This window comes from Polistes fuscatus, unplaced genomic scaffold (assembly GCF_010416935.1).
Source record: "Polistes fuscatus isolate 324 unplaced genomic scaffold, CU_Pfus_HIC Scaffold26, whole genome shotgun sequence".
In the NCBI taxonomy this organism is placed as follows: Eukaryota; Metazoa; Arthropoda; class Insecta; order Hymenoptera; family Vespidae; genus Polistes; species Polistes fuscatus.
In genome coordinates this window covers 1680497-1699924 of record NW_025113103.1, presented here as the reverse complement: position 1 = coordinate 1699924, position 19428 = coordinate 1680497, and the positions used below count along the sequence as shown (strand labels likewise).

Here is a 19428-nt window from a genome sequence, read left to right as displayed (position 1 = left end):
CAAAGTTTCTTTTTTTTTTCGACATATAAATGAATAAATTGATGATATTTGATTATTGTTATACGCTTGTTTGTTTATAAATGTTTATTAAAGTACCTGTAAAATGTCCACTTAACTCGAGTTGCTGGTTCGCGCAATACGAAAAAGGGTTGATAAAAAATTCATTTAAATTATTATAACACGTGAGATTAGGCACGTTATCAATCATACACGTAAATCGTGTATTAATACCTAAACTGGAGGATAAAATAAACGATATTTAGATTAGAACAATTGTTGAGAAATTTGAAAGGGTTTCTGTGAAGGGGTAGAAATAAATGAGCACAGAATGCGAAGATCAATCTGAGGGTCCAGGTGATGCATCACGCGGTGCATCATCGCGGCAACGGTGCACCTCACCTCACCTCACCTCACCTCACCTCACCTCACCTCACCTCACCTCAGCTCAACGCTTATCCTCCTGAACGTTCTTTTGTGCTGATCGATGCAAAGGATCATCGGGTGTAGTTTAACAGCCAGCAGCAGCAGCAACAGCAGAAGGTTTACCTTCGAGAGATCATTGTCCTATTCGCGATACGCTGGCGCTGTTTCCCCTCCACCTCCTCCTCCTCCTCTTCCTCTTCCTCTCTCTCTCTTTCTTTCGATAACGCTGCCAAAAGTGTTCGCTGCCAAATCGACCTTCCGCAAATAAAAGCCGGCTGATGTTAAAAAAAAGAAATAAAAAAAAATAAAAAGAAAAAAAAATAGAAAGAAAAAGAAAAGGAAAGAGAAAAAAAAAGAAAAGCACGAGTTTTATAAATAGATCTTTATTAATAAAGACCGACAAAAATCTTCTTTCCTTTGCCTTTATTCACGCGCACGCGCGCTTCTTGATTTATTGCTTTAGTGAGAGAGAGAGGGGGAGGTAATGAGAAAGGGTTGAGAGAAAGAAAGAAAGAGAGAGAGAGAAACTTATATATCTACAGAAATGGCAATGGTGTTGCAAGTCATTGTTTCAAATGATTTCGTTCATCCAGGTGCGGGCCGGTGTTTTTGTTTGACCCCGAGACACCAGCAACTCCATACTCGTTCCGACTGTAGGAAAAAATTTACATGCGCCTCGTCCCTCTATTGTCTCCTCTTCAAATCTTTTTTCAACGTTCGATTTATAATAAAAGAGAAAGAGAGAGAGAGAGAGAGGTGTGACTCGTTGTGTGTGTGTTTGTGTGCTTTACGTGATTTTTCGATATTTATTTTATACACACACCTTTGGTAAAAATTAATTCATAAAATAATATATTTTCATTTTTTAAAAACAATTTATTTGTTGTTAACCTTGCCCCTGTACCCCTTACCACTACTACCACCCTTATCACCACTACCACCCTTACCACCCTACCCCTTACCACCCCCTCTAACCTAAATTCAATTTTTATTTTACATTAATTTTGTTCTTTTGTCTTTTTTGTTACAGGTAAGTCACAATCTTATTGGATAATTCTCTTATCAAGGTGTGATTTCATTCCCTACGAAGAAATACGAACGCGTGAGTAATTTGTGAGTGATTGGGACGGTAAATGAATTCATTAAGAATCGATCTATTCGAAGCTTACTATGGTAAAATTCATAGATGGGTTTTATAGTCTTTATTGTCTCGTATCGAAAAAACGAAAGCGTTTTACGTCAGCCCGTTCTGGAATTCATTTGATCGTTGCGTTGAATACTTTTTCGGTGAACGATCTAAACTCGGTTGGGGTGGCAAGCAAGCAAGCAAGCAAGCAAGCAAGCAAAAGCAAGCAGGCAGGTCATAGACGGTAATTTCAGAATGTTTGTCCGATGACGAGGAGGAGGCAACGTCGACGAACGATGAGGATGGATGAACGTGCGTGCGTCAATATGCGTGGGCGTCTGCGTCATTCAGAACGCATCGACCAGTTTCCTTTCCCTGTTACACCTCTCTCTTTCTCTTTCTATCTGTCTCTCAAAAACGCATACACATACATACGAATTAATGATATTTTTCTATAGATATATTAGATACACTTTTGAATGATTTAGATTCGTATACTGCATTTTTTTTATTATTATTTATATCATTTTTTATCAACCCTGTTATACCTCTATCTGTCTCTCAAAAACACATACACATACATACAAATTAATGATCTTTTTCTATAGATGTATTAGATACACTATTGAATGATTTAGATTTGTATACTACATTTTTTTTTCTATTATTATTTCTGTCATTTTTTATCAACCCTGTTACACCTCTCTCTGTCTCTCAAAAACACATACACATACATACAAATTAATGATCTTTTTCTATAGATGTATTAGATACACTATTGAATGATTTAGATTTGTATACTGCATTTTTTTGTTTTTTTTTTCTATTATTATTTCTATCATTTTTTATCAACCCTGTTACACCTCTCTCTTTCTCTTTCTATCTGTCTCTCAAAAACGCATACACATACATAGAAATTAATGATATTTTTCTATAGATGTATTAGATACACTATTGAATGATTTAGATTTGTATACTGCATTTTTTGTTTCTTTTTTCTATTATTATTTCTATCATTTTTTATCAACTATCACAACACATTTTTCCCTTATTCGATGGGACTCTCGTTTTATCTATCCCTCTCTTTCTTTATTATCATCCATGACACACATATCATATGTAATATACACAAATATTGTGTCTGAATATCTTTCATAAAACGACATGCTTGAAAACTATCGAGAACAGCAACGTAAGATCAGAAAGAGAGAACGAATGAGTTATCGTTTAGGGTCGCGCGTGCCGTACATTCGACACCGAACGGTGTTCTCTTCGCGTTTCTTCTCAATGAATTTGTTATCTAAAAAAAGAAAAAGGAAAGAAGAATACGATACGACAGTCTTGTGATACTATGAACCATCGTTCAGTCTTAGGTCAAACCTTAACGTCACATTACACGTTTCTTTATTATAATAAGTTTGCTAAAAAATGTGTAGAATTTCAACACATTCGTACTTGTCAACGATTCAATTCATTTTTCTTCGTACCGTTGATAAAGTACAAGTATATATATATGGTTGTCCGAAAAGTTTGTGCAGATCTTGACGAAAAATTGAAACACAACGTATTTCAATATTTCAATTATATATTTATTTATTAAATTATATATTCAATTCATTTTTCTTCGTACCGTTGATAAAGTACAAGTATATATATATATATGGTTGTCCGAAAAGTTTGTGCAGATCTTGACGAAAAATTGAAACGCAACGTATTTCAATATTTCAATTATATATTTATTTATTAAATTATATATTCAATTCATTTTTCTTCGTACCGTTGATAAAGTACAAGTATATATATATATGGTTGTCCGAAAAGTTTGTGCAGATCTTGACGAAAAATTGAAACGCAACGTATTTCAATATTTCAATTATATATTTATTTATTAAATTATATATTCAATTCATTTTTCTTCGTACCGTTGATAAAGTACAAGTATATATATATATATGGTTGTCCGAAAAGTTTGTGCAGATCTTGACGAAAAATTGAAACACAACGCATTTCAATATTTCAATTATATATTTATTTATTAAATTATATATAACTGTTGTACCATATTCTGTTTCAAAAACCTTTATCCATCTTTAAAGGGTAACTTCCAAAATTCTGTCATTCCAGAACACACTCCTCAGATTTTTCAGCTTACAAATTTTATCTTCACAAACTTTCCAGACAACCTAATATAAAATATATATACTGGGTGTTTTCAACACATTTGTACTTGTCAACGATTCAATTCATTTTCTTCGTACTTTTAATAAAGTACAAATATATATATGGTTGTCCGAAAAGTTGTGCAGATCTTGACGAAAAATTGAAACACAACGCATTTCAATATTTCAATTATATTTTTATTTATTAAATTATATATAACTGTTGTACCATATTCTGTTTCAAAAACCTTTATCCATCTTTAAAGGGTAACTTCCAAAATTCTGTCATTCCAGAACACACTCCTCAGATTTTTCAGCTTACAAATTTCATCCTCACAAACTTTCCAGACAACCTAATATAAAATATATATATACCGGGTGTTTTCAACGTAACCATGTCTTCGTAGTCGTCTTCATCGTCGTCCCTATTGTGGATTCTGATCGAACACTCGCGTAAAGGCGTGCCAACACGCGTTAGGCCAGTCTCGCGAGTCCGCACGGTTCAATGTCGCCAGAAGAGAAGAAGAAGAAGAAGAAGAAGAAGAAGCAGTCAACAACAATGTGTAACCGCTAAAAATACTCTCTCCCTTTCCGTTCTCGATCAGCAAACGGCTCGGTTACACACTCTTCTCCATATACCCTATTTCTATCTCTCTTTTTCTACTTTCAATTCATACACATCTATACATATCATTTTGTTCATCCTTCATACTTTGCGTTCTCTTCCGCAATCCAAACAGTAGTAGTAGTAGTAGTAGTAGTTCTTTATTTATCCGAGGAATATTAATGAATCCTTGATTTAATCATCATCCAACGTATTAGGTTAAACAGAAAATGTCAATCCGTAAATGAATTTACCAAAAGAAGAAAACTGCTCGATCATGTAATCGTCGATATAAAATGAGTGGGGTGGGGGCGTGAGGGGGAGGAGGGGGAGGATGGTGCAAGATCCCATCTATATAAAATACGTCATTGCGCATACGAAAACGTTTCTCACTCGTTGATAAGGATTATTACCGGACTACGTCAGCGACGTTATCATCGTGTAACAACCCCCCTCGGCCCGACCTCACCCCCGCTTACCTCACCATCCCCACTCCTGTTCTATAAAAGCGATTCAGAAAAGTATTCGTGATACGCTAAAGCGCGTGTAATAAGTTTGAAAAAATATTCCGTTGGCGCCATTGTTATATTACGTAGAGGTCTTAATAGTATTTCATTCTAATCAACGATAGGAGAAACACGTGAATCACCACCGGTAAACGCGTAATAGAGAGGAGAGGAGAGGAGAGGAGGAAAGGAGATATAACTCCTATCATCAATATAGTTCCTTCTATGAATATATTGCATTCTATTTTGCAACTTTTATTTCCTTATTAGTAGTAAATTAGAGGTGTAGGGGTTTGATAGGTTGGTATACAGTGTATTCCAACATATTCTCGCGTAAATTTACAAAGTTACGTTGTTTAATACGTGTGCATATATTTAATAGAGTAGCGGATCTTTCGAGAGAGAGAGAGAGAGAAAAAGAAAAAAAGAAAGAAAACTAGACTCCTACGGCAGAAATATGAGGAATGGAATCTTCTTGAGAAAATTCGTGAGTCACATTCGCGATACGTACCGGAGAAACAAACCGGTTCTCTTTACACCGTGGGAAATTATGATACACGATGAATACGAAATGACATACACAGATAGATAAAGAGAAAGAGAGAGAGAGAAGTATATACTCTCGAACACGGTGATCTAGTCGTCAAAGAATCTTCTTCATTTTTCTAGTTTTTTGTCTCTCTTATTTTATTTCTTCTTCTTTTTTATTTCAACTCCGCGTATCTATTTTTTTTTTATTCCTCTTTTCATTCTCCTCCCTCCTCTTCTTCTGTCACCACCTCCTTCTTCTTCTGCTTCTTCGCAATTCTTCTTTCTTTTTTCATCGAAACGATTTCGTCGCTGGGTAATCCGGGATTTCCGAAATTAAAGGGACTCGCGACAACGGAGAGGAGAGGAGAGAAGAAGAATGAGAGAGAGAGAGAGTAACCGTGAGAGAATTTCTCGAGATTATTGTACGGTTTATTCGTGCCGTTCTCTAAACTCACCCCCTCCCCCTGTCTATCTCTTGCTCTGGGCCAACGAAATCCAGTCAAATGAAAATCCGTCTGAGTAGATCCAAGTCGTCGACTCTCTCTCTCTCTCTCTTTCTCTGGAGTAGTCATCCTACATCCCTCTCTTTTACGCACACTTCTCGAACTAACTCACAGCAAGTTGGCCCCGCCGGCTGGCTTAATTGCTAATTAATTCTAATTGATAATTCCCCCGATAGCGTTAGCCGGGAAGTAATCCGAAAGCGTGTTTACGCGAAAGTTTCAACGTGCAACCGACGTCCACAACATCCTTCTTCTTCTTCTACTTCTTCTTCTTCTGCTACTTCTTCTTCTTCGTCGTCGTCATTTACTTGCCTCATTTCCGTTTATTTTCTTTACGTTTCCCATCGTGCCTTTTTATTTATTAATTCATTCAATTTGTAATCCTCATTCGATATATACAGTAAGACCTCTTTTTGTGCGATTTGTTTTGTGCGATTTTATTTTTGTGCGATTTGTTTTGTGCGGTATCTAAATCTCAACAGCGTTGCTACCAAGTTTTATGTTTTCTTTCAATGTACATATACATGTGTGGACGAACTCTGATTACATGGTCTCCTTGATGTATCCGGACTTCGCGACACTGTTCATCTGATTTAAACAATCTCCTAACAATTAATTAATTTGATTGAAAGCATTTTCACATCTATATTTCGCAAATAATTGATATATTTTCTAAGTGCGACTTTTTTTATGCGGTCCCTATCCACCGCACAAAAAGAGGTTTTACTGTATATCGTACAAAGTTGTTTATAATACAGTAAGACCTCTTTTTGTGCGGTCCTTTTTTATACGATTTTATTTTTGTGCGATTTCATTTTTGTGCGATTTGTTTTGTGCGATTTTATTTTTATGCGGTATCTAAATCTAAGCAGCGTTGCTACCAAGTTTTATGTTTTCTTTCAATGTACATATACATGTGTGGACGAACTGATTACATGGTCTCCTTGATGTATCCGGACTTCGCGACACTGTTCATCTGATTTAAACAATCTCCTAACAATTATATTTAATTTGATTGAAAGCATTTTCACATCTATATTTCGCAAATAATTGATGTATTTTCTAAGTGCGACTTTTTTTATGCGGTGGTCCCTATCCACCGCACAAAAAGAGGTTTTACTGTATATCGTACAAAGTTGTTTATAATATGTAAGTATTTATAAAATTAGCGAATATTTTTGTGTACGATTTCTTTTATGCGGTCGTCCCTATCCACCGCACAAAAAGAGCTTTTACTGTATATGACAGAAAGATTTTCTATACGTCAAGAATCATAATATAACCGATTGTATAAACGATATATTCTGACGTACGAGCGTATTTAAATACTTACTTATGTTACGTGTCGTTTCCACTACCACCACCACCAGCACCACCTCCTCCTCAATGTCCCCACCCCCTCTCGCATTAAAAACTCTCTCATACATTTTGTAAAATCGTGTGTGTGTTGGTAATACGGGATATTGAATCCAATCGAGTAAGAAACGAATACGTTTTTTACGCGTATACGGGGTGATCGGGTTAGTATCGTTAAGTTCCGGAGGAAAAATGAAGAAACGGAATGCGTGACGACGAGGAGGAGGAAGAAGAAGAAGAAGAAGAAGAAGAAGAAACGACGACGACGACGACGAGCAAGCGCGTGACGTCCATCAACATGTGAGCAGTCAAGCAAACGTTTATTCTCAACGTCATGTTACACGTGACCGATCTACGTATCTACGTAGAAACCTATGCCCGCCCCGGGGTCATTCATCGCTACTTAACAATTATAGAACAACAACGAAAAATTAATGAGAAACATCGTTACGATTAATCGAACTTTAGGTATATTGTTTGTTCGTCATTTTGTTCATTTGTTTAAGCTTACTTTCATAATTAATATTAAACGAGATCGATCTATCGTTAATGAAAATCAACGTAAACAAAATAATATTATCCGCAAGATGAAATCATCGTTAGGGTTTAGATTTTCTTCTATTTCGTTCTATTTCGTTCTATTTTCATATTTTATTTCATTGTAAAATCGTAGAATCAATGGTCCATCGTACACGTACGTGTTTCTCTGTATAGCACAGAAAAGGATTTTGAATCGTAGAGCGTGACGACGTAAAACGTAAAACACACACACACACACACACCTACACACATTTATATACACGTATACTGGCATTCATAACGGAGTAAGAAAGAAACAGATAAAATTTTCCGCGGACACACGGGAAGGAGGGGCCCCCAACTCGAATCTACTTACGTTACACGTAATAGTAATAGTAATAATAGTAGTAGTAGTAGTAGTAAACTACTTTCCTTCCCGCACCCTACTCGAGTGTACACGCGTCGTTGAAAGCGTGTGTGCCCGCATTTATCGCGCGCACGCAAACGCACAAAGCAAAAGGATAGAGAAAGCGTAGTATAGTAAAGAGGGCTGAGATGGATAAGGGGGTGAGGTGGGGTTGGGCGGGGGCGCGTCGGCCAGCGCCACCCGAATACCGGATGTGACGACACTCTTGGCGCACTTGGCCCGACGCACTCTCTCTCTCTCTCTCTCTCTTTTTCTACCCCCACTCAAAGAACAGAGCTATTTACCCTGGTAGTTGGAACGATGGCCAATAGCAGGCGCTGAGAGTTGCGACGCTCGCGTTTCCTCGTTTCTCTCTCTCTCTCTCTCTCTCTCATTCTCTCATTTTATAGTATACACACACATACACATATCTTACTCTACTACATTACTAGTATTACTACCTACTACACTACTACTACTACCTACTACTACTTACTACTACTACTACACCTATTACTACTACACCTATAGAAGTGCGCGTTTTCGCTATCCGGCGTTCGACGCGCCACAGAATTCGCGAGGAGCGCACAGTCTCGCGCGAATCCTCGCGCGCGTGGCTCCTACTCTTTGATCGTTCCTCTCCGAAAAACGCATTATTCGTGTCATCGTCGGTTTTACGCCCTATTATTATTATTATTATTATTTATCTTTTTCATCGTTTCGTTTATTATAACATTTATTAATTATACGATAATTTAGAAACTGTACGCGAGTGTATTTTTTCTCTTTTACTTTTTTATTATTCAAGTTTATTCGTCGTAGGATTTTGTGCGCGATTATTATAGGTGCGACAATTTTTTTCTTTTTCTACTACGTTAACGAAATTTATCAAGAAAATATAGATAGAAGTGGGATAGAATCGTAGATATTTATAAAAAAAAAATAGAAACGCGAAGAAGAAGAAGAAGAAGAAGAGGAGGAGGGAGGGAACACACACGTACGCGGCCATTTTAACTGCGCCGTGCGCTAACCCACCGGGCCACCCAGTGTGTCGTCGTCGTAGTAGTAGTCGTAGTAGTAGTTGTAGTCGTAGTAGTAGTTTCATCGTCGTGTAGTAGTTTCATCGTCGTGTAGAAGCGCGCGCGCTCTCAAAACCGTGCTGCCATCCGTTTTAGTTTAAGAACTACGTTCTTCTTCTTCTTCTTCTTCTTTCGCTTGCGCAGAAGCGAATCGCGCACGAGTTTAACGCGCGTGCGCGTGCGCGTGCGAGCACGCGCCAAAGAATTTGCGCTAACGATAAGAGAACGAAACTACTTGCGTTCAAACTCTTCTTCTCTCTCTCTCTCTCTTTCTCATTCTTTCTCACACACACACACACACACATATACACAACACGCGCTCGCGCACACGCAGACTCATTCTTTCGTTTCTAATTTCTTGTCACTCGATTTTTAGTTATTTGCAACGTGTGTTAATAATTTTATATTTTATTTTCAATTAAAAAATTTGATTTATCTATCGAAAAGAAGAAATGTTAGAAAATAATGATAATAGTAACAATATCCGTAGGCCACATAAACTCGCTCGTGTTTTATCATTCGCTCGGCAGGATGCGCGACGATCGGCGGAAGTGCGAAAAGAAAAGCGTGTGTGTCCTATATGTGTGTGTGTGTGTGTGTGCCGTACCCCGCGAGAATCTACGACAATCGTGAAGTATCATCGTCGACGTTAACATGCATGCGTTCGCGTTGTCTCATTTCGATCGATCGAATCGATATCGATCGATCTATCGATTGCTAAATAAGTGCCGTCTCTCCTACAGGCCCCCCTTTTTATTTTTTATCTCTTTTTTTAAATATAAATTTGATCATTTGAAATTGGAAGTAATTGTCATCGATATTTTTACGATATTTCCGGTATTATACCGTGTTAAATATATTAAAAAACGAAATTGGACGATGCGAATGAAGTGAACTGTGCCGGATGACGAGAAGAAAACGTGACGAAGACGTGAACAGGGTGGCACCGAGGGGGCTACGCGATGATAACCCGCGTGGAAAAGTCGTGCGCGGTGAAGCAGGAGGAGGTGGAGGAGGTGGAGGAGTGCGTGGAAACGAGAGTAAGAAAGAAAAAGATAGAGAGAGAGAGAGAAAGAGGAAAGAAAGAGGAAAGATAGAAAGAAATAAAGAAAGAAATGCCAGGAGAACAACATTGCGACAACGAGCCAAGTGGTGGAACGTGGGAAAGCCAACATAAAAGGCAAGGTAAGGCAAACGGGAACGGGCTTACGAGCCTTCCTCCTATCATATTCGTTTCTCTCCGATTCTAAAAAAAATCATTATTATTATTATTATTATTATTATTATTATTATCGCTGAAATACGTTAAAGTAGGTGTGTAACCGAGTTTTCATTACGAACGACGAAGATTTACCTTTGGTTTCCTTTTCCGTTTCTTTTTTTCTTTTTTTTTTGGTTTCCTTTTTCTTCTTCTCTTCGAAAATAAATAAACAAATAAGAGTTTCTCTACCAAAGGATACGTTATTATTACGTTCAATAAAAAAAAAACAACGAGTATATCCTTCGAAAAGATATTTTACTGTGTATTTCGCGATTAGATTTTGAAATGATAGAAAAAAAAACTAAGAAGTATAGTTGCGTGCTTGAGAAAAATCATGATTATTTAAATATTTGAGAAAATTTATCTGCTATATATATATATATATTTAATATTATTTATTTAATTTTTTGGGTCCCCCCAGTCGAAATATTATTTCATTTCTTGCACGAGAAAAAGAGATTGAGTGTTTTTTTTTTTCAAGTAGAATTATTTGTAGAATCATTCGAGTAATAGTAGTCTCTCAAATCGTACGAGCCAATCGAGTTAGTTCTTTGTGTTCTTAACGCGTTCCTTCTCATGTGTGTACACAGTGCGTGGCGTTTATTGGCCGGCGATAAGTCGCGTCGAGTCGACGTTGGCGCCGATCGACCATTCCTTCTCTCTCTCTCTCACTCTCTTGACACATTCGTGTAATCTTTTTCGTCAGTTTTGATATTCCAAGAAGAAGAAGAAGAAGTAGAAGAAGAAGAAGTTGTTGCGTTCCTCTCTCCTTTCACCTAAAACGTTTCCATAACGAAACATTTTTTTTTTCTTATTTTTTTTTTCTGTTTGTACGATTAATTCGATGGAAATGAAATCTTCCCATAACGTTAATATCGTTCACATGGAATCGGCCTCGTTTAATGGGTCCAACAAACCATGTCCATAACTCGTGAATCAATATATTCTATCCCACATATTTGAGATATTCCTAGATAAATTCTCGAGGAAGGGACCCTTTCACCTCCTCCCCTACGTCCTTCTCTCCAACCGTATTCCAAAAGGGATATACCAGTCTCGCGATTTCCAACGTGAGAGAGAGAGAGTGAGAGATTGCCCGTTGCGAATCCATTTAAATTCTCCCGACATTATTGGTGCTTCAGTCATCCCTTAGTTTTGTCGAAAACCACTCGAAGTGGAAATTTAAAGACGAACGATCAACAACGACAATTCGTGCTACTTGTAATTTCACCAATCTCTTTCATTTTCTCAGCTAATGAAAACGAAAGATTGGAGAAGGAAGTAGGAAACTTTGCAAAATAATTCCAAGTAAACCCCACCCTCCTCATAATACACTCATCAAGGTAGGGGTTTCTTCTTTAGTCCCGAAAAAAAAACAAAGGTTTATCCTCGAAATTCGAACTAGTCGCACGAATACTATTTCATTTTCTTTTTCTATTGGTCGATCATTCCACGATGACGACGAAAACAACGACGTGGGCGATGCGTTGAGGTTTCTTACGTAATCCCAAAAGATAAGACGGATAAGGCTTGGTTGGTGGCTTCGGACATGGGCTACCGAAGCAAAACGGCGCCTCTATTTTCGTTAACACGAATCAGCCAATCCCTAACGCCATTGCAGTCAACAGAACAGACGATCATTCTATATACTCTTAAGGGGTTATACGCAGTTGCGAGGCTCGATAAACACGTATTTTCATGAATTTTTTCTAGAAACAGTTTTTATTTCTCAAACAAAAGTGATGGTAATTCAAATAGAGCCAACTTTTGAGAATACAATAGCGCGTCGATTATGTAAAAATATTAATCTGCACCGCTCCTGTAGATGATTTCCTGAACGTCCTCTAAAAAAAAGACGTTTGGCGGTGATCTTCATTTTGGCGGTTTGGATTATTGAAATTAAAAAATATGGTGGATTCTTTTAAAGGATAGATAATTGCAGGTATTAAAACCAAGGAATAATAAAAATTTTGATTTTTGACGAAATGGCGTCTATTTGAAAAAAAGTTGTCGTTTTTGACTAAAATTTTCGCTCTAAATTGTTACAAAAAAATAGTAATAAATTTTGTAAAAATTATTCCTTATACTTAATACCTGAGGAATATATCTAAGAAGATTGTGTAAAAATTCGAAACCGATCGGTTAAGCCGTTTTTTGAAAAATCGAGATCACCGACTTTGAAAATACCGTTTTGAGAAAAACGCGTTTAAAGTTTCGAAGAGACGTTTACGCATAGTTAAAAAATTTTTCTTTGCAGTTTACATGAAGTGAAGAATATTTGTCGGATCGATTTGACATTTTCAGAGAATATACTTAAATATATGTACATTCCGAAAATGAAAAAAAAAAAATCGATTTTTTTAAAATTCTAACTGCGTATAACCCCTTAATACGTTTCCCCTTCTTCTTCTTCTTTTAACACACTCGATCGAGATGTCATCATCATCGAATTATTTTACATATAAAAATACGTTTAACAAAAATGTCTCCCAACCATAAGTTTCAATGGAATTTCTTTCATTTTCTATTGGAATTTTTTGTTAAATATGTTTCATAAATTTGCAATCATTCTTTAACCCCTGTTCTTATTTCGAATGATATGAAATATCTGTTCGTAAGTTTGTTCGGTTCGTTCGTTCGTTCCCATCGATCGTCGTGTTCGCCAAGGTGAAACGACCTTTCCGAGTCGGCGACCTCCCTCAGTCAAGGACGACACTTCGAAGAACGACCAGTTCTCTCTCTCTCTCTCTCTCACTCTCTTTCGTAGTTGTTAATCTTTGCAAGACGACTTTACTTTACTACGAGTAATACTCCCAACGAGGTTTTCAAACACGTGGAGACACTTTGGGGAAGTTTGAGAAAAACGGTGAAAGAAAGGAAGGAAGGAAGGAAGGAAAAAATCGAATAAAAATACTCATAAAATCGAGCAACGGCGTACCTTTTAGGAATCGCGTGACTCACGCTCCTCGCATTTGCCGGGAAACTGAATCAGCGAGAAAATGATATTCCGAAGATTCTCGTTGCAACGTTTCGCAACAAGACGTAAATATTCGTTCTGGCAAATTGTCCGATTTTCACGTACGCTGCTTCCGCGTTATACTTTTTCCTTTTATTATTTGCCGAATATATTAGATTGTCTTTTGGAAAATTTTGAACAAAAAACAAACATTTAACAGAAGAATCGTTTGGTAATCTCATCGATGATCATCACCTTCTTTCATTCTTTCTTTCTTTCTTTCCTATCGTTCGATCGAATAAATATAAAAATGATTTCCCGGAGAAGTCCAATAAAAGTTATATTATAACGTTTGATGCGTAGAAGGCATAAACTCGTCACGATTTTCGCGTGACGATAATCCCTCGCGTGTTACAAATTACATACCTACGTTCGTAGGTTAATGCGTGTGATTCGAACAAGAACAAAGATAGACGAACGTGTAAGTAAGTATACTTTAGAGTTTAGTATATATATATATACACGTATACACAATTTCAAACTTTTAATGCGAGCCAAAATCTTTTTATAAATACCGACGAGAAAAAAAAAAACCCCTCCCCCATAAATAAAATGTTTCATATATTTGTTCTTCGTACGGATTCGTGTGCGTCCGTTAGTTCCTGATCGAAGATTGGAAGTAATGCTCGTGCCTGGGGTCTGTTGGCCAATGGGAGGGATCGTAAAGTCGCATGGTAGAAAGTTAAAATGGCGGCACGGATATAACTACACGTGAGAAGGAAACCCACAACCAACAACGTGTTCCCTTAACTTGCATTTTTTCGTGAAAAATTTCATACCTTCCTTTCGATTCTCCTTTTTTTTTCCTCTCTCTCTCTTCGTACGAGTTTGCTTCTACCATTTCTCTCTCTCCCTATTTTTTTTTTCTTTCCGTATATCGATCGTTTTCCAGCGACCTTCGACCTTGAATTTTTTCGAAGAAACTCGCGTTCGTTCAACGATCGATAGTCTCTCTCTCTCTCTCTCTTCCTGTATTAACCGTCCATCGTTTTTAGACTCGAATAAATCTTTTCAAAATATATTTGCATTTTGCAGTTATTTATGCAAGCTCAGGGCGATCGAATGAATTTGTTTTTGACTCTTTTTTTTGTTGCGTGTACGAAACGAGAATATTTCCCCGACACGTTGAAAAATTCGTTGAAAAATATTCTTGTTTTCGGGCGTCGTAAAATATAATATGGTATGGGGGGTGGGAGAGGGGGTTGAAGAGAAAGAATGGCGAATAACGATCGATATTCTTCTTGTTTTGACGAATCGACCAATGAAAATTATCGTAGATATAATAATTAATTTCAACCCTTAATATTAAATTCATCTTCGGATCTTTTTTCGTCGAACCAAAATTTCGGCTCTGATAAAAAAATTGATCTCTCAATCTTCTTCTTCTTTCCTTATACTTTCCATGGATGAAAGAAAAATTGTTGTGCATGGCTACCGTCAAGAAGAAGGTGTGTAAATGTGTGTGTGTGTTACATCTTGCAGGAGCACCGTCGTCATCGAAATAATAACTCGCATATACCTGCCCGCATAGCCTGTTTAGACTCGTCGAGGGCTTGAAGAAAACTCGCACGGCCACTTTGGCACGAGTTTATATTGATTTTCATTTTCATCCCGAGCTATTTTTAAAGGGTACCATGCTTAGATACATATATATATCTGTATACATGCGCGTATATGTAATTACTTTACTTTATTAATGTGTTTTATTTCTTGTTATTCTTATAAATTTCATTATTTTTTACATTTTTTGAAGTTATACTTCTTTTGGCGCGTTTGGGGAAAATGTAATGGGGAGTGATTTTGTTCCGAGCGTCTGAGAAAACGACACCATGAAGTTTGTCGCAGTATTTACGACGCGCGGCAAAGCGATTTCAAGTATACGGCATGAAGTTGTCTTCTCTTCTTCTTCTCCCTTTTTTTCTCAAGCGGGTCACCCATCCAAATATTAATCGTACGCAGCGCCGCTTTACTTAAATGATCGAAGCGAGAACTAATGCTGTAACCGCGCCATGACTGTTGACGCGTGAAGTTATTCGATATATCTCTTTTATATTTAGTGTGGACTGATATCTATATTACGATATTTTATTATTCTTTCTAATATATATAATATATCGATAATAAATTTAAATTAATAATAATAATAATAAATTTTTGTTTGTTAAGTTATTTTTGAAGTTATTGAGGTTATGTTCGTTTTGGTACGGCAAAGAAGTATAACTTCATACGTGCGTACATAAGTACACACACCAGTTTTTTTATTCTTTCTTATATATATAATAATAATTATTTTTTCTTTGAAGTATTTTTTTGAAGTTATTTTTGAGGTTATTGAGGTTATGTTCGTTTTGGTACTGCAAAGAAGTATAACTTCTTACGTGCGTACATAAGTACACACACCAGTTTTTTTTATGTTTTTGCTATACACATATGGGGAAATCATCTTGAACAAGTAACCTAGAAGTCTGATAATTCAAAATAAAAAGAAAATATTTGTTAAACATTTGGCACACGGGATATTTGAAATCACGTTGGATTTAGTAGAAGAGAAAGTGAAATGATAGGATGTAACGATATTACGTGTTTAAGAGCAAATTGCGAAAAGGGGGTGTGTCCGTAAAAAGCGAACGATGGCTGTCGGAAGCTGTAATAGAGATTGATGGCAAATCCCACGGAAAAAGTCGATCTTGCGAAAGTAAATTAGCACGCGGCGGCGGCGGCGATTGCGTCTAAAATATTGGAATCTGTCATCGAACGGTCATCGTTTCACTCTCTCTCTCTCTCTCTCTTTTCCCTTTTCCTCTCCGTTTGGCAACTCCATTCTGGTTTTCTCTTGATTGCTATCGAGCAATATCGGCTATAGATCGAATTCTATTACCACTTGTACCAAACCCTTTAATAACCCTTTCTTCTCTATCGTGTCTCCCTGACAACATTAAAAAAAAAAAAGAAAACAAATCATACACGCGGTCGACGTGTTCTATGAATGTTCATTTTTTCCTAAATAATTTCAGCTTCATCGAAATGAGAACATTTATTGCATCTCCGTTTTTTCGTATGCATTTAGAATCCATTCGTCATATTTGTCTTATTTTTCTTTTTATTTTTACTCTCGATCAAATGTTCAACAAATTAAAATCAAATATAAAGTAAAGAATATAAATCAGTTATACTAGTGCATAGTGTGTGTCCCAAATTTCTTACCTGTCGTGCGTAAACAAATTTACGTACGCACATACACACAAACACACAAACATATGCAACGCGTATATAGGAAAATTGCATTAGCGACGGTTAGAACAAACGGTGTGTGGTGTATGAAAGCGAGCATAAACGAAGCGAGCTGCTGCAACATTGTGTCTCGGAGTGGGTGGAGGAGAAGGAAACGTATTTGGCTCCCGTAGCTTCTATAATCGTCCTAGCGCAGCTGACTACCTCCTCCTCCTCCTCCTCCTCGTAACGCCGCCTTTCGATCGTCGACTTTCGTGTTCCATTGTTTTCCACGTGCCCAGAGAAACAGGAACATTTAGAGAGAGAACGAGAAAATGAGTGGTGGAAGAGAAATGGGGGGTGAATATTTCGCGGTACCATTCTATTTCTGCCTGAGAAACTAGCAAAGACCCACTCCTACCATCAACACCACTCCCCTCCTCCTCCCCCTCATTATAATAGAAACAAGATCAATGTGACGTTATTGCTGCGAGAAAAAAAAAACTAATAAATGACTCATTTTCTATGAGTGAGAGAGAGAGGAGGGGGTGGAACTCATGCGAGAAAGTATGCATGCATGGTTAAGTTATGTGTGTCGCATGGGATGAGAAATATTCGTTGACAGTCAGCTGCCATAAAGTCTCTCCTTTCCCGTGAAAATGCGCATTTTTCAGAGAAACCGAGAAAAAGAGAGAGAGAGAGGGGGGGACAGTTGTTTTGTTGTTTGTTTTGTTGCGGTCAAAAATTATATTTTTCGATCTTCCCTCGTTTACCACATGTTGTCGTAGATGAAAGATATACGCGTTTTACGGTTCAGATGTATTTTATTTTATTTTCTTTTCTTTTCAGTATGCGAATCTTCCTTTTATTTAAATTTGTTCATCTTCTGTTCTTTTTTTCTCTTTTGAAATTACACTTCTTTCGCGCGCGTTTCGGAAAAAATGATGAAAGTTAATTCTTACGATGCGCGCGCACAGCGAAACAAAATTATAACAGGATGAAGTTAGTTGATATTTACGATGCGCGCGCACAGCGACGCGAAATTAACAGCGTGAAGTTAGTCGCGTCATAGCCAGCTAGCTCGGTGCCATTGTTCACTTGTTTGATTGAATTCCTGAACACCAAATTCAATTGAAAAATGTGCAGCATTCGTACCGATGAATCGACGACAAAATCAAAAACAGTAATTAACGTAGTATTTTAAAGATGTTATTGAAAAAAAAAAGAAAATAAGTACACCACAAGCAGACCCCGCTTCTATAAATTACAAAGTTCTATGAAGAAAAATGAAATATTGTTACAGAATCACACGATGTTCGAAGAAGTGTCATAGAAAATCGTTTTCACGAAGCCATACCCATGTCTTTTTCTTTCATTTTCATGTTTTTTCCTATACAAACTTGGAAATAAGGGAGAGGAAATGGCGAGAAGAAATTCTTTTTTGTCATCATTATTATGAGAAACGTGTCATCCTCGTAGAATCGTAGTCATAGTCGTAGTCGTCATAGTTATTGTCGAAAGGCAGCGTACCAACGAACAACTTCTACGAGGGAAACCCAACGAAGGTTGCAGGTGGCTCGTATGTCAAGAAGATGAAGTCTCGCGTCATGGAACAATGGGTTTTGACATGCGCGCCAGGAAACGCGCATGTCTTACTTCCGGTGACTCGTCATTTAATTGATTCTCAACCAAACCACCCCTTTCCCCGTTCTTCTCTTATTGTCGTTCGGTTTCCAACGTCTTCCATGGGGACTGACGTCTTCTTCGTCGTCGTGGTTGTCCTCCTGGAGTTTCCTAGAGAAACAATTTTAAACCAAATTCAAATCAACAGAGCACAATTTTTAATGGGGTGGGGGGTGAGTGGAAACACCCAACGATTTTGTTTTGGTGCGTGACTACGCGACGATGACAACAACGATGACGATGACTACGAGGAGAAAAGATTTGGAGGGGAATGGGGGGGAAGGGGGGGAAACCGTCGACTATATGGAGATTCGTCGTACCAGGCACGCAAATTCACGCATAAACATGTTGCACGCACAAAAAAGCCGGCACTGCGTGCACGCACGCACGGTCATCCACCCCCGCTCCTCCTCTCTTTCACCCTAAGAAAGATAGAGTACCGATAACCGTAACGCCATCGTGATTTAGGGGTCGCTATGGTGCTGCGATTCAGAAACAAGAGTTCGTTGAACCCTGTTTCTCCTTCTCCTTCTACTACTTCTCTCTCTCTCTCTTTCTTTCTCTCTTTCTCTCATTCGTGCGCATATTCACGCTGGCTCATGCACTCACGCGCACACACATACACGTATACGTAGGTACAAACGTGTTATTTGTAACCGAGACTAGATCCAGTTACGTATCCGTTAAGTGCGAATGTTCGACAGAGAATAGATTGCAATTATCGTAATTATTGATTAATTTTGATAATTAGTTCAGTATATAGGAGAGAGAGAGAGAGAAATATTCAATTATAGTGAGTAAATTAATAATCAAGAACACACTTGTATTATATTATAATTAATTAGCAATTTACGATTGGTTGTTTTTGGATACAAAATATTATATTATACCGAATAAGAATAAGAATGAGAATAAGATAAAGGAAAGAAATGTTCTTAGAACGACAAATCTTGTAGGACGCATAACGGCCAGTGCACTCGGTTGCAGTCAAGTGGCAGATTGTAAACATCCGGTACCCGATGCAAATCTGCATGCGGTGACGACGA

The 19428-nt window shown here is 37.5% G+C and overlaps 1 protein-coding gene across 5 annotated transcripts in view; it reads left to right on the top strand.

Annotated features, from left to right (window-relative positions):
• Window positions 1-19428, top strand: part of LOC122518821 (serine/threonine-protein phosphatase 4 regulatory subunit 1-like) — a 129761-nt gene that overhangs the window by 43060 nt on the left and 67273 nt on the right. Inside the window, exons 1-2 of one of the 5 annotated variants that reach the window (XM_043637940.1) lie at window positions 8875-8978; window positions 10104-10397. The exons of 3 other annotated variants lie outside the window; for them this stretch is intronic. The gene's annotated coding sequence lies outside the window, so the exon portion shown is untranslated. Of the gene's footprint in view, window positions 1-8874; window positions 8979-9092; window positions 10398-19428 lie in introns of those variants that run through there. One more of the 5 variants, XM_043637939.1, reaches the window with a different exon arrangement.